This window comes from Leuresthes tenuis, unplaced genomic scaffold (assembly GCF_036924035.1).
Source record: "Leuresthes tenuis unplaced genomic scaffold, fLeuTen1.0.hap1 SCAF_23, whole genome shotgun sequence".
In the NCBI taxonomy this organism is placed as follows: domain Eukaryota; kingdom Metazoa; phylum Chordata; class Actinopteri; order Atheriniformes; family Atherinopsidae; genus Leuresthes; species Leuresthes tenuis.
The window spans coordinates 21,638,487-21,643,146 of record NW_027325377.1 but is presented as its reverse complement, the minus strand read 5'-3'; the positions used below and the strand labels follow the sequence as shown (position 1 = coordinate 21,643,146).

The 4,660-nt window shown below is 39.5% G+C and overlaps 1 long non-coding RNA gene across 1 annotated transcript; it reads left to right on the top strand.

Annotated features, from left to right (window-relative positions):
* Window positions 1–677: 677 nt before the first annotated feature.
* LOC140282988 (uncharacterized) lies at window positions 678–3,816 on the top strand. Its single transcript, XR_011909964.1, has 2 exons — window positions 678–1,029; window positions 3,776–3,816. It is a non-coding gene; the product is annotated as an uncharacterized lncRNA (long non-coding RNA).
* The last annotated feature ends 844 nt before the right edge of the window (window positions 3,817–4,660 follow it).

Genomic DNA, 4,660 nt, shown 5'->3' with positions numbered 1-4,660 from the left:
ACTTAAAGACAATGTATGCACTGATTTCAGTTCTATCTACATGTATGATGATCTTGCCCAGGGGAAGTTGGAAGCAGCAGAATGTCTTAAACATTTTTTCTCACACATTCCACAAAATCACGGTGACTAGATTAACTTGAGTCAATAACTTGATTCTGCTCTCATGCATGTACAGCGGGACGGAGACCATAGTCGGATAAAATTGATAGGTCTAGCTGTAACTGTCGCTAGTCTCAACTGTGCATGTAACCAAGCTGACTGAAAACAGGTCAGTAGATGGGCGGCCTGCTTGTTGAAGCCTTCAACCTTTGTAATGCGAGCGTAGGTAGAGATCTGTGCTCTTACTTTCCCAGACTCAGCTGCTGCTCTAAACTGGTCTTAACTGACTGAAAGTGGGACCAGATGGGGCTTGTCGACCCTCATGTTCAACTTCCTCACCATGTTGTCCAGGGGAGACACAGCTTGCGCTGCTGTAACCGCACACCTTTTTTTCAAGCTGGTTGCTTTCTATTGGGCAGTTCACAAAACTGGGCACTAGTGGCTTGCAGGGAAGTTGTCATGGAGATGGGGAGTCTAGGGGCAGCTTTGTGTACACCCAACAAAGTCTCTTTTAGCTCCAGGAAGGGGAGGATCAGGGCTGGAGCTGAAAGAACCACTAGGATATTGGATAGAGTTGTCAGACTCCAGCCCTTTGCTAAAGAATTCAACAGTTTTATCCAATAATGTTTGCAACAGAGAAAACACTTCTGTGGTGGCTTTAAAGGCCTTGATTCTGTGCTGCCTCTCCTCCTGTACAAGAAGCTTGTAGTAGGGGCAGGTTGACTGTGGAGATCCAGACCGGCGTGTTGCTAGCTGTCTTTGCAGCTGCCGTGCAGGTGGAAGCTCATCACTCTGGCCAACACTACACTCGAGGACACCACTGATCATTCTTGTAGCAAGTGCAAGAACAAGTTATCAGTGTTGTGGCTGAAGAAAAATGGGAGCCAATTGTCTGGTCTCAGCCCAATTTATACACAAGGTGAGACCAAGGTGAGGCCCATTCAACTCAAGGACCAGTTTTTTAGTGATGTGCATGCATGCAAGGGATCAGCCCACTAGCAATAGCCTTCAAGGGCTGCATCCATACTCATAGAATCTTTTGTTATAGTACATAACCAATGTTACTACAGTTACTGTCTTTTGTCTCCTCATCTCTCCTTTTAATCACAGATGTTGACATTGCTTCTTTACCTTTTTCTGCTCTTGTTTTCCCTGTCTTTTAGCCTTTATGTTTTGTACTTTTCTAATTTGCACATAAAGCTTTTTGTGGTGGGAACTGAAATCCTTCCTCAAGGATGACATTTACTCATTCAAAAGTAAAACTATATACAAATTTCCAGTTGACGTTTACCCCATATAGTTATATATATATATATATATATATATATATATATATATAATCTGAAAGTTGATTGCTGTAGTTGTGATTGTGGACATCAGCATGTAAATTAACTATAAAAACCTCATTTTAAAGGAAACAAAAGCATTTTAATAAACCTTCAGTAGCAACAAAACACTTCCTTTTAATCCTGTGTTTATGTGTCCATCATTATTTTTGACAGATGAGATCTTCTTGAAGACTCAACTAATGATGCTCAAACAACCATTTCTTAGTGACTTCTTTGTTACTATTAGAGAGGATAATTAATGCTTTCAACTGCAGTGATGTGCTGTAGGACTAGCTGTCAGTTGTAGAAATGAATTTCTCCTGATTTTTCTATAGTGCAAGCAGAATATTGGGCCACAAAATTATTAATGATGTCGGTACATGTCACTTTGCAGACTCTTGTTCTAGCATGTCACATTTGAGATTAAATTGAGTCATACTTAAAAGACAGCAATGAATTGTATTCACAAATTGTGAATCTGAGACGGACATGGCTGCCATCATGTTGGTTTGTGTCCTGCTGCTTATTTTAAATTTGCCTGTCGTTTTCTAGGTCGAGCAACTAAAACACTCACCCATTACACCAAGTGGGTGCAAAGCAAAGCACAGAGTGAGCACATGCTCATAAGTTGTGCAGAATGAGGGCAGGCAGTGACCTGCATTATACACAGACCCTCTGTTAACAGAACACATGGTCACTGTCTGTATGTCCACTTGAGATGAACTCCTGGTGACAGAACTTGAGTTGATGTATGGATTCTGCCTTTCTTATTGCAGTTTTGTGTTACATTTCTGGATGCAGCGCCATAGTGTGTATTCCCGAGTCCAATATCTCTGTATTGATCATGGGGGTGTGACGAATTCTCATGCAGTGCTGCCTGAGGGCTCAAAGGTCACACTTACTCTATAGTAGTTTCTGGCCTGGCCTTTATGCATTGATATTTCCACAGACTCCCTGAATATTTTCACAAGATAATGAATGCACTATAGATGTTCAAAGACAAGAATTCTTTACAACTGAATTTCCTGCCAGAGTTTAGCACAAAGTTGTGCACCATGAACCAGTCTTTGCTTGGAAAGACTCATCTTTTGATGAATGTTCCTTTCATACCCAATCCTGAACTCTCACCTGTCACCAATTAATCCAGCAGTGGTGGAATCTCTCCGAAATATTTTTGTATTATTTTGTGATTTTCTTTTCTTCTCTCCAAGGTTATTTTTTTGTATGGCAACAAACTCTAGATTTGTTTGTATTTTTGAAACACAATGAAGTAAGAAATAAGAAATAAGAGGTCATTTTGAAAATAACTTTTTTTTGTACTTGTATTGGAAAAATAATGGATCAGACTAATTGAAAGAGAGATTTAGCTTTTAGTTGCATTTTAGAAAATGTCCCAACTTTTCTTAAAAAGGGATTTGCATTTCTGATTACTAAAGTGAAATGGTAGTAGTTACTCTAATAAATGGTATTCTTTCACAAATCTTTTAACAGCTTGAGTTCAGCAGATATCGAGGGTCACTTCTTTTCCTCTGTCATCTCTTTCATTAAATAAAGGCCGTAGCTAATCACTCCCTGAAAGGGTCCTTTGGGTCTGACTCAAACTCTGAACCCCCCCTTTCCCCTCTTTCTCTCTCCTGTTTTGGTCAGACATTCCACCTGTATTATCAAAGACAGGTTAAGCCCTCTCTTTCTTTCTATCATATCTGGCTTGTCCTCCTCTCCCACCGTTCCATGCTGTCTTGGTCTCTCTGTGTTATCATTTTAACGTAGAGATTAAATAATGTATAAGACCGAGTTACCTTGCAGATGTTGGATGTCACAGAGCTGCACAAATGTACCTCCATGTATATTTTAAAATGGTAAATGAGTTCTGAAAAGGAGCTCTAAAACCCCAGCAGCACATTCTTTAATTTAAATGAAAGACTCAGGCCGACTGGGTGCTGAATGTAGGTAGGCAGGTGGAGAAAAGACAGCAACAGACTGTGAAACAGATTGACAGGCAAACCCAACAGGTTTCCACTAAACCTGGCATTTCTAGAAAATGATTCCCATATCCAAAGATGACTCAGCTGAATTCCTTTTATACCTGGGATTAAAAGTTGTCTAGACTATAAACAGTGCATGCCCAATCATGTCCGCAAACACAGGTTTGCAGACGCAGACACTTTTTACTTAACCTCTCATTTCCAACAAAGTTACAAGCAGAGGTTGGTAAAGGCTGCATTTGTGATACAGAAGACATTCCACCATTTCTCTTAAGTTTTTTGTTAATGTGGCTATACAGTAGAAATAGCATTAACATTAGATTTTCTTCCATCATGTGAAATAATCTGTTTTTACTTTTCTAGAAACGGCTTGATCAATGTGCAGGCCTCATGAAACAGCAAAAGAGCACATCATGAGGGGCTGTTGGAGGCATCAGTCGACAGAATTTTGTCCTGCGAGAGGAGAAGCTACTGTTTTTCATCTTGTTTCGCCTGGAAACACAATGGTTCCTGCCTATTATAAGCTCTCATTATACATTTTATTACATGTGGGCAAAGTTTGGAAAGGTTTAAGATAAGATCATGGTTTGGTGTAAAATCCAGCCTTTCAAAATCCTTCATGTTCCTCAAAGTGATACACGATGTGGTTGGATACAGTCAGGGCTCTTTTATTTGTGTCTGTGACCGACAATTGTTGAGATGACATGAGTCCCTGATCTCAAGAAAGTTTTTCTCTAGTGACTGGGGAAGTGTGGACAAACTGATGTGAACCTACTAGTTTCAAACTCAGACCTGGTATTTTAAACAAATATTCACTATTTTTTTAATATAATTGAATGCACAGAGCTTGAGAAGTTAAACTTTGTAACCTCCTGAAATTTACTATCTGGACTGCATTCTTATCAGCTACATATCAGTTCAACTTTGGGTCAGTAAAATGCAAATGGCAGCAGACAAAAAAGCAGCACAAGACCGTAATTTCTCAGAGCACGGTAGAAATCATTATCTATTTTCAATAACAGAGTAACAGAAGGTCATCCCCTCTTTTTGTCCTCTTGTCAACTGATTATTACTGAGGAAACAAAAGACCAGCAATGGAGCCTGAGACACCATAAAAGGAATTCTGCATGTATTTCATTACTACTATCACAGAACAGCTTGTTTTGTATTGTGTTTTTCTTAATTAGTGATTATATCAGAACATAGGAGTCAATAGATCTGACCCATGATGGCTGATTCCTTAATGTT